This window comes from Triticum urartu, unplaced genomic scaffold (genome assembly GCF_003073215.2).
Source record: "Triticum urartu cultivar G1812 unplaced genomic scaffold, Tu2.1 TuUngrouped_contig_1486, whole genome shotgun sequence".
In the NCBI taxonomy this organism is placed as follows: domain Eukaryota; kingdom Viridiplantae; phylum Streptophyta; class Magnoliopsida; order Poales; family Poaceae; genus Triticum; species Triticum urartu.
The window spans coordinates 39,306-50,332 of record NW_024111925.1 but is presented as its reverse complement, the minus strand read 5'-3'; the positions used below and the strand labels follow the sequence as shown (position 1 = coordinate 50,332).

The 11,027-nt window shown below is 49.8% G+C and overlaps 1 pseudogene; it reads left to right on the top strand.

Annotated features, from left to right (window-relative positions):
* Window positions 1-7,471: 7,471 nt before the first annotated feature.
* LOC125526703 lies at window positions 7,472-8,033 on the top strand (annotated as a pseudogene).
* The last annotated feature ends 2,994 nt before the right edge of the window (window positions 8,034-11,027 follow it).

Below are 11,027 nucleotides of genomic sequence, written 5' to 3'. Positions count from 1 at the left end.
GGCCTTCCGAACACCAAGGGCTTCGCCGAAATTTAAAATTATAGAATTCTATGGCTAAGTGAGAGTGATAAAGCAATATTAGTCTGGTTGCCTTGTTCGTTGTGCTGCGCACCTCCCTCGAAGGACCCAAATATGGGAACAAGAGTGCTCAGGTTTATCCCGAACACCCCATCACTAGCGACATGGGGGCAGAAGCCGAGGACTAGCCATCTCTCAGATTGGATAAACAGCCAAACAGAAGGTAATATTTTAAATTCACAAAAGCATTGCATAGCGAATACGATACAAGTTTTCATACATACCGGACAAAACGAGCAAGTCTCATTCAAATATTACATTTTGCAAACACTCATCCGCGATAAGACGGGCGCCCGGCAGAACACCCTCGTAGTACATCCCGGGGTGGCGGTGCTCCTTACCCTCCAGCGGCCCCTTCTTGATCAGCTTCACGGCGTCTAGCTTGACCCACTGCGTTTTTACATGGGCAAAGGCCTGGCGTGCACCTTCAATGCAGATGGATCGCTTGACGACCTCCAGCTGTGGGCAGGCATCCACAAGCCGCCTCACCAGGCTGAAGAAGCTGTTCGGAAGGGCGTTGCCAGGCCACAACCGGACTATGAAGCCCTTCATGGCCTCATCGGTCGCCTTATGTAGCTCGGCCATCTGCTTCAGCTGGTCGCTCATTGGCATCGGATGTTCGGCCTCAGCATACTGAGACCAGAACAGCTTCTCTGTCGAGCTTCCGTCCTCGGCCTGGTAGAACAGTGTGGCATTGGACACACTGCGGGGCAAACATGCGAATGCTCCTGAAGAGCTCCGGATTCGGGTAAGTAATCGATAATTCACCCTTACATGCTTGCTTTGCATATAGAAAGCCTTACCCGCCGCTATCTTCTTCATCACATCGATCTCCTGAAGGGCCTTCTGGGCCTCGGCCTTGGCACTCTTCGTGCTCTCACGGGCCGCGGCAAGCTCAGACTCTCTCGTCTTCAGGTCAAGCTCCAACTCCTCGTGCTTGGTCACGAGAGCCTGGAGCTCTTGCTGCACCTCGCCCACCTGAGCCTCGTGCCTCTCTCGCTCGGTGCGCTCCTGGGCCGCCTTTTCTTCGGCCTGGGACAGCGCTTGCTTCAGGGTCGCCACCTCCGCCGTGGCCCCTGGCAAACATACAATGATCCTGTCATTTAGCAATCGCGTCCTTTTTCTCATCTACAGACGGGGTATTACTTACCCTTGTTCTCCTCGAGCTGCCTCTTAGCAAGGCCAAGCTCTTTCTGGGACCCCTCGAGGGCCTCCTTCAGTACGGCGACCTCCGCAGTCAGTGCGGCAGACGCCAGCAGCGAAGCCTGCATATGCATATTGACATACTTATATTAGACTCCTGCGATATTATTTGATCCTCTGTTCGGCTTTTCTTTGTGAACACTGAACAAACATCAAGGGCTGCCTATGCGGTAATATTTCTACTACATTTTAAAACACTTACCTCGAAGCCTGTTAGAAGGCAAGTACAGGCTTCAGTCAATCCGCTCTTGGCGGACTGAACCTTCTGGATCACCGCACTCAGGATAGTGCGGTGCTCCTCCTCGATGGAAGCGCTGTGGAGCGCTTCCAACATAGTGTCCAGTGCCTCTGCATGGACAGAGGCCACTGGCACAGGCGTCTCACCTCCCTTAGAAGGGAACAACCTACCCGAGCTCGGAGCCGTTGGAGGGTCCGGCGCGGTGTTCGGCTAAGGGCCGAACTCGGAGCTCTTGCGGACCCCATCCCCTCGGACCCGGAGTCCGGAAGGTCGCCTTGAGGCGCCTCCGGGACTGTCCCCCCTCGATCCGGTGCCTCTTGAGATAGCACCTCGGTGTCGTCGGCTGGATGAGGGGAGGTGGCGGTCGGGACTGGATCGCTATCCATGTCCGACGCGCCCAGGGAGCCGTCCGAGGATACCTCGATATTGGCTCGGGGCGGCCTGCACAATTGAGTTCGGTGTTAGGGAAAGCAATGCGACAAAGGAATCCTATGGGTTACTTTGGTATCCGAATACTTACGATCTCCCCTGGGGCTTGGCCCTGGGCAACCACTCGTCTTCACTTTTGTCGGCGGCGGTGGAGCTGTCCGGAAGGAGCGTCCTTCCCTTCTTGGACCCTCCGGTCTCTCCAGTTGGGGCGGCCTTCCTTTTCTTGTCTCCCCCAGTCAGTGGGGGAGCCTCTTCTTCCTCTTCCTCGTCTTCGGGGGAAGAGTGCGCCACAGACTCGTCGGACGGTGAGTCCGACGACGCCTGGCGTCGGGAACTCTTTCGAGCTCCCTTGGCCTTCTGGGTCTTCTCCGGCACCTTATAAGGGGCCGGAGTCAACATCTTCACCAGAAGGGCGTCTGCAGGGCCTTCGGGCAAGGGAGCCGGACAGTCGATTTGTCCGGCCATCTTCTGCCAGTCCTGTTAACGGCACGGGAGTTTAGATCTCGCATAGAGTCAATCTATATAGAAAACAAGTATCCTTTGAAAGGTAAAACAACTTACCGCACTGGCGTGGCGCTTTGCGCTGAATCCGCGATCCTCAGTAATGGAGGGAGGGACCGCGGTGCCCATTAGCAGCACCCTCCAGGCATCTTCATGAGTCATGTCGAAGAGCCTGTTCAGAGTTCGGTGCTGCGCCGGATTGAACTCCCACAAGGTAAACTCCCGTTGTTGGCATGGGAGTATCCGGCGAACGAGCATAACCTGGACTATGTTGACAAGCTTGAGCTTCTTATCCACCATGTTCTGAATACATGACTGGAGTCCGGTCAGCTCTTTTGAATTACCCCAGGACAGGCCCTTCTCTTTCCAGGAGGTGAGCCACATGGGGATGCCAGATCGGAACTCGGGGGCCGCTACCCATGCGGGGTCGCGCGGCTCGGTGATATAGAACCACCCCGATTGCCACCCCTTTATGGTGTCCACGAAGGTGCCCTCGAGCCATGTGATGTTGGGCATCTTGCCCACCATGGAGCCTCCACACTCCGCCTGACGGCCGCTCACTACCTTTGGCTTGACATTGAAGGTCTTCAGCCATAAGCCGAAGTGGGGCTTGATGCGGAGGAAGGCCTCGCACACGACAATGAACGCCGAGATGTTGAGGATGAAGTTCGGGGCCAGATTGTGGAAATCCAGGCCGTAATAAAACATGAGCCCCGGAAGAAGGGATGGAGAGGGAATCCCAGTCCGCGGAGGAAACGGGTGAGGAATACCACCCTCTCATGGGGCTCGGGGGTGGGGATGAGCTGTCCCTCATCTGGGAGCCGGTGCGCGATATCGTCGTGCAGGTATCCGGCTCTCCTCAGTTTCTTGACGTCTCCCTCCATGATGGAGGAGACCATCCACTTGCCTCCCGCTCCGTACATGGTTGGAGAAGGTAGAGATGGAAGTGAGGACTTGGGCGCTAGATCTCGAGTATGTTAGAGCGGATGAGCGGAGGAGGAAGAAGGCGTGGATAGAAAGGTGAGTCCTTATCCCTTTATATGGGCGGACAAAATTAAACGTCCCCACTTGCCTAGTAAAACTCGCTTATCCCCCAAGCACCGCAATTGATGGCGCGGTTGGGTTACCCACACCCGTATTGATGAGAATCCCGTAATAAGGGGACACGATCTCTGCCTTGACAAGACGTGTCGAAAAACTGCCTCGCGTTATGTGCGAGGCTCGTTAAAAGAAATGGTTCGAATAGTCACCGGACCATGACATGACGTCATGCTGTCAAAACAAGCCAGCAAATTAGATCTGCGAAAAAACATTATTCTCTCTATCGTGAAATGTGGGACTTATTTTGCAGGGTCGGACACTATCCTCGTATTCAACTTCTTCTGTAATGTATTCGGAGAAGGAACCCGCCTTGCAATGCCGAAGAAAACTGCGCGCCAGACTCATCGTCATTGAAGCCTGGTTCAGGGGCTACTGAGGGAGTCCTGGATTAGGGGGTCTCCATTAGCCGGACTATCTCCATTAGCCGGACTGTTAGACTCTGAAGATACAAGATTGAAGATTTCGTCTCGTGTCCGGATGGGACTCTACTTGGCGTGGAAGGCAAGCTAGGCAATACGTATATGGATATCTCCTCCTTTGTAACCGACCTTGTGTAACCCTAACCCTCTCCGGTGTCTATATAAACCGGAGGGTTTTAGTCCGTAGGACAACAATCACAACATACAATCATACCGTAGGCTAGGTTTTAGGGTTTAGCCTCTCTTATCTCATGGTAGATCTACTCTTGTAACACCCATATCTTAAATATTAATCAAGCAGGACGTAGGGTTTTACCTCCATCAAGAGGGCCCGAACCTGGGTAAAACTTCGTGTCCCTTGCCTCCTGTTACCATCCGGCCTAGACACACAGTTCGGGACCCCCTACCCGAGATCCGCTGGTTTTGACACTGACAATACGTCTCCAACGTATCTACTTTTCCAAACACTTTTCCCCTTGTTTTGGACTCTAACTTTCTTGATTTGAACGGAACTAACCCGGACTGACGCTTTTTTCAGCAGAACTACCATGGTGTTATTTATGTGCAGGAGCAAACGTTCTCGGAATGACCTGAAACTTCACGGAGACACTTTTCAGAAAATAAGAAAAATACCTGCCAAAGATGAAGGCTAGGGGCCCACCGTCTTGCCACGAGGGTGAGGGGCGCGCCTGCCCCCCTAGGGCGCGCCCCCTACCTCGTGGGCCCCCTGTTGCGTCTCCGACTCCAACTCCACCTCCATATATTGAGTTTTGATGAGAAAAAAATTAGAGAGAAGAAATCATCGTGTTTTACGATACGGAGCCGCCGCCAAGCCCTAAAACCTCTCGGGAGGGCTGATCTGGAGTCCGTTCAGTGCTCCGGAGAGGGGAATCCATCGCCATCATCATCATCAACCATCCTCCATCACCAATTTCATCGTAGGCTTGCTAGACGATGATGGGTTGGATGGGATCTATCATGTAATCGAGTTAGTTTTGTTAGGGTTTGATCCCTAGTGTCCACTATGTTCTGAGATTGATGTTGCTATGACTTTGCTATGCTTAATGCTTGTCACTAGGGCCCGAGTGCCATGATTTCAGATCTGAACCTATTATGTTTTCATCAATATATGAGTGTTCTTGATCCTATCTTGCAAGTCTATAGTCACCTATTATGTGTTATGATCCGTTAACCCCGAAGTGATAATAATCGGGATACTTACCGGTGATGACCATAGTTTGAGGAGTTCATGTATTCACTATGTGTTAATGCTTTGTTTCGGTTCTCTATTAAAAGGAGGCCTTAATATCCCTTAGTTTCCGTAAGGACCCCTCTGCCACAGGAGGGTAGGACAAAAGATGTCGTGCAAGTTCTTTTCCATAAGCACGTATGACTATTTGGAATACATGCCTACATTATATCAATGAACTGGAGCTAGTTCTGTGTCACCCTAGGTTATGACTGCTACATGATGAACCGCATCCGGCATAATTCTCCATCACCGATCCATTGCCTACGAGCTTTCCATATATTGTTCTTCGCTTATTTACTTTTCCGTTGCTATTTCTATCATCACTACAAAATACCAAAAACTTTACTTTTACTATTGTTTACCTTTTGCTACCGTTATCACCACTATCATATTACTTTGCTAATAAACACTTTGCTGCAGATATTAAGTTTCCAGGTGTGGTTGAATTGACAACTCAGCTGCTAATACTTGATAATATTCTTTGGCTCTCCTTGTGTCGAATCAATACATTTGGGTTGAATACTCTACCCTCGAAAACTGTTGCGATCCCCTATACTTGTGGGTTATCAATATCTTCCGTACTAAGCATGCTATCCTCAGGTTGAGTGTTTATTCACTTGCCATCGCACGAGGAAATGGGTGGTAGTAGGGATGCCCAGTCCCAAACTACAAAATACAAAAAGGGTTCATCCCTTAAATAATCAAACAAAAACTCCCAATGGAGCCAAAACCTTTACTTTCCGCTTGGGACCACCACTAGCGTGCTTAGCATGGAAGATGTTGATAACTGATAGTCATGAAGTGAATAAGAAGGGTGCATGTCTCAAAATTTCATTTATCTCTGTTTTAAAAATTGAGCTCTGGCACCTCTACAAATCACTGCTTCTCTCTGCGAATGGACTATCTGTTTACTTTTATGTTGTGTCATCACCTTCTAAAAACAAGCGCCAGAAACTAAGTAGAGCACAACGGTCATGATTTATGCATTGTGTGTAGCTAATGTTGGGTGCATCATGACTGGATTTTTTCTACCATGAATTACAATGTTTAGTCGCTGCTCGAACTTTGGAGGTGCTCTGCATTTATGTTTTGCGGTCTCATAAAGGGTTAGCGAGATACCATTATTGTTATATTATATCATGGTTGTTTTGACAACGTGTTGCTGTTTGAGATATCTTATTATTGCTCCCTAGCTGATTATGTCATTGATATGAATCGTTATAATCTTTAAGAGTTATTGTCAACATGGTTAGTTATAATGCTGGCTGAAAACTAGGGTGTTATTTAAGCTTATTTATGCAAACAAGAGCAAAAGAGTTCATAAAAGTTTTTCTTTCTCACTTTCAGTTTATCAACTGAATTGCTTGAGGACAAGCAAAGGTTTAAGCTTGGGGGAGTTGATACGTCTCCAACGTATCTACTTTTTCTCATGCTTTTCCTCTTGTTTTGGACTCTAATTTGCACGATTTGAATGAAACTAACCCCGGACTGACGCTGTTATCAGCAAAACTACCATGGTGTTGTTTTTGTGCAGAAATAAAAGTTCTCGGAATGGAACGAATCTTTTTGAGGAATTTTTATACAATATATAAGAATTTCTGGAGCCAAGACCTACCGGAGAGGGGCCCCTAGGTCGGCACAACCCACCAGGGCTTGCCCCCTCTCCTAGCGCGCCCAGGTGGGTTGTACCCACCTGGTTGCCCCGCTGACGACCCCCTAATACTATAAAATCACATATTTCCAGAAAAAAATAGGGAGAAAGAATTATCGCGATCCACGAGACGGAGCCATCGCCAAGCCCCGTTCTTCCTCGGGAGGGCAGATCTGGAGTCCGTTTGGGGCTCCAGAGAGGCGGATCTTTGATCTTCGTCATCACCAACCCTTCTCCATCGCCAATTCCATGATGCTCCCCACCGGGAGTGAGTAATTCCTTCGTAGGCTCGCTGGTCGGTGAGCAGTTGCATGAGATTCATCATGTAATCGAGTAAGTTTCGTTAGGGCATGATCCCTAGTATCCACTATGTTCTTAGATTGATGTTGCTATGACTTTGCCATGCTTAATGCTTGTCACTTTGGGTTTGAGTGCCATGATTTCAGATCTGAACCGTTTATGAATTCATCATTATATCCATGTTTTAGATCTGATCTTGCAAGTTATAGTCACCTACGACGGTTATGATCCGGCAACCCCGGAGTGACAACAACCGAGCCCACTCCCGGTGATGATCGTAGTTTGAGGAGTTCATGTAGCTTGTTGGAGGCCACAAAGGGGGCTGATGTATGTTTCAATGTGAAGCATGAGGTTTTCTCAGCTCATAAGATAATCTGTGCGATGCGTTCGGCGGTTTTCAGTGCAGAGTTCTACGGGCCAATGAGGGACAAAAAAGGCGCAGCATAACTATCGAACATTTGCAGCCTGCTGCTTTCAGAGGACTGCTTCACTTCATTTACAAGGACTCGTTGCCTCCGATGGATGAGCTCAATGATGAAGAGTATGAAGAAATGCTTAGGCATTTGCTTGTCGCCGCAGATAGGTATGCCATGGAAAGGATGAAATTGATGTGCGAGGGCAAGTTGTGCGAGGTTCTTTGTGCCGAGACTGTGGTGACCACGCTAGCTCTAGCCGACCACCACCATTGCAGCCAGCTCAAAGATGCTTGCATTGAGTTTATGAACTCTTCAAACATAATTTGTGATGTGGTGGCCAGTAAAGGGTATGAGCAACTGAAAAGGGAATGCCCTACTATCATTGTGGATATTTGGGAGAAAACAGGAAAGAGTCGCAAACTTTAGTATGCTGTTCGTGGATTAACTTCAGTACAAAAAAGGCACACCCATGACATTTTGGGCCGAACAATTTTTTTTTCTGTCATACTTATGACACTTCTATGACGATAATGGTGACAAAACCCGGTATAATCATAGATGTGGTGGGCTCCTACTTCTATGAAAAAAAATCATGACAGAAAATGGGCTTTTCGTCCTGGGCGGGACGGAGACGCAGCTGCATGACATTCTTTGGGCCGTCCATGACGAAAAAAACCATGGTAGAAGCGAGGGCAAGGAAAATATCGGGGTGTTCCCAGTTACGGTGGGTGGTCGGGGCCGAGCGATGCATGGAGGTTTGCGCATTTCTCTCGTACACGCACGCGCGTGGGTGCGAGGCGTTGGGCTCTAACTGAACCCGATCGAGGTGTTCGCCTACTGAACCCGAGCGATTGCACTGCAGGCTACGCGTTACTGAACCCGAGCGACAATCGATGGCTGTTAACTAAACCCGATCGACCGATTCCTTCGCTACTGCTGCTAACTGAAGCCGATCGATGCTGCCTCTGGATGAACAGTGAGCGTTGCTTGGGGGGTTTGGGTGAACAGTTCCCGGTGGGGGTGGATGAACAGGGCCCCGTGGTGTTGCCTTTGGATGAACAGGACCCCGATCGATCGAGTCGGTTGGGGCTAGATGAACAGGACCCCGTGGAGGGCTGGATGAACAGTAGACGACGGAGGGCTGGATGAACAGTAGCCCGTGGAGGGGTGGTTGAATAGGAGCCCGTGGAGAGGGCTGGTTGAACTGTAGCCGGTGGAGTAGCGCACGGTGGAGGCTGGATGAACAGGAGCCCGTGGATGAACAGGAGCAGGTGGAGGCTGGAGGAGGTCGATGGTGGATGAACAGTAGCCCGTGGAGGCTGGAGGGGGTCGACGGTGGAGATGAACAATATCCCATGGAGTCCCGTTTTGCGGTACACCACACCCCTCCCGATGAACAGGACCCCCGTTTCGACCGTAGCGCTCCAACACAAGTCCGTTTCCTCCGTTTCGCGGTACGCCACACCCCTCCCGATCAACAGGACCCCGTTTCGACCATAGGAGGTCCGTTTCCTCTGTTTTGTGGTACGCCAGACCCCTCCCGCTGAACAGGATCCCGTTTCAAACGTGTCCAGTCAAACACATGGCCGTTTCCTCCGTTCTTCGGTACGCCAGGCCTTGTTTCCGTCGGCTGTTCCGTCCAAGCCCTCCCGATGAACAAGACGACACATTCCATCCGACCCAGCCTGTTGGCTCCCCATGAACACGACGATGACGCAGTTTCTCCATTCCGACCCAGCTATGTACACGAGCCCTGGCCGTACGTATGCACGAGTAGGCGTTCGAGACCCCGCCCGTATGTACGTACGTGGCCGTATTTTCTTTCTTGCACATTGTCCGCTGTACGTATGCGTACATGCTACGTGCGCGCCTCTACTACGACACGTGCGCGCCTCTACATCGACCAGTATGTACATACATGTTCGTGACTAGAATGACAACGCTACGTACGCTTTGACGAGGTGGGTCCTAACTGTCAGGTACTTCCTTGCGTGCGAGGATGTAGCTGGTGGGTCCCAGCAGTCAGGGGGCGAATCATTTTTTTGCCCGGACGCACTTCCTTGCATGCAAAGATGTAGCTGGTGGGTCCCAGCAGCCAAGGGGAAATGTTTCTTTCACGAAATACGGTGGCCCGTCCGGTGGGTCCCCGCTGTCAGGTGGAGGAATAATTATTTTGCGTGTAATAAGGAGGCACTTCCTTACTGCGGCCTTGGACCCAGCTGTCAGCCTCTCCACGTACAATCCACATCCGATGGAAGCCGTTCCTTGACCACGTTGACCACGCCGCGCCGAAAGCACCAGTGCAGTGGACGACGGCGAGGCCTAGGAAGGGGACGACATGGAGCCGGGGAAGACGCGGCAGTGGATGCCCATGCGGAGAGGAGTACGAGGGTTCACTGGTTCGGCTGCGGTGTGAGGCTATCGTTGCCGCAGAATAATGATGTCTACTACACAACCTTCTTCTTGTAGACGTTGTTGGGCCTCCAAGTGCGGAGGTTTGTAGGACAGTAGCAAATTTCCCTCAAGTGGATGACCTAAGGTTTATCAATCCGTAGGAGGCGTAGGATGAAGATGGTCTCTCTCAAGAAACCCTGCAACCAAATAACAGAGAGTCTCTTGTGTCCCCAACACACCCAATACAATGGTAAATTGTATAGGTGCACTAGTTCGGCGAAGAGATGGTGATACAAGTGCAATATGGATAGTAGATAATAGTTTTTGTAATCTGAAAATATAAAAACAGCAAGGTGACGAATGATAAAAGTGAGCGTAAATGGTATTGCAATGCGTTCAAAAAAGGCCTAGGGTTCATACTTTCGCTAGTGCAAGTCCTCTCAACAATAATAACATAATTGGATCACATAAATATCCCTCAACATGCAACAAAGAGTCACTCCAAAGTCACTAATAGCGGAGAACGAACGAAGAGATTATGGTAGGGTACGAAACCACCTCAAAGTTATTGTTTCCAATCAATCCGTTGGGCTATTCCTATAAGTGTCACAAACAGCCCTAGAGTTCGTACTAGAATAACACCTTAAGATACACATCAACCAAAACCCTAATGTCACCTAGATACTCCAATGTCACCTCGAGTATCCATGGGTATGATTATACGATATGCGTCACACAATCTCAGATTCATCTATTCAACCAACACAAAAGGACCTCAAAGAGTGCCCCAAAGTTCTACCGGAGAATCACGACGAAAACTTGTGCCAACCCCTATGCATAGGTTCATGGGCAGAACCCGCAAGTTGATCACCAAAACATACATCAAGTGAATCACGTGGTATCCCATTGTCACCATAGATACGCACGGCAAGACATACATCAAGTGTTCTCAAATCTTTAAAGACTCAATCCGATAAGATAACTTCAAAGGGGAAACTCAATTCATTACAAGAGAGTAGAGGGGGGAAGAAACATCATAGGATCC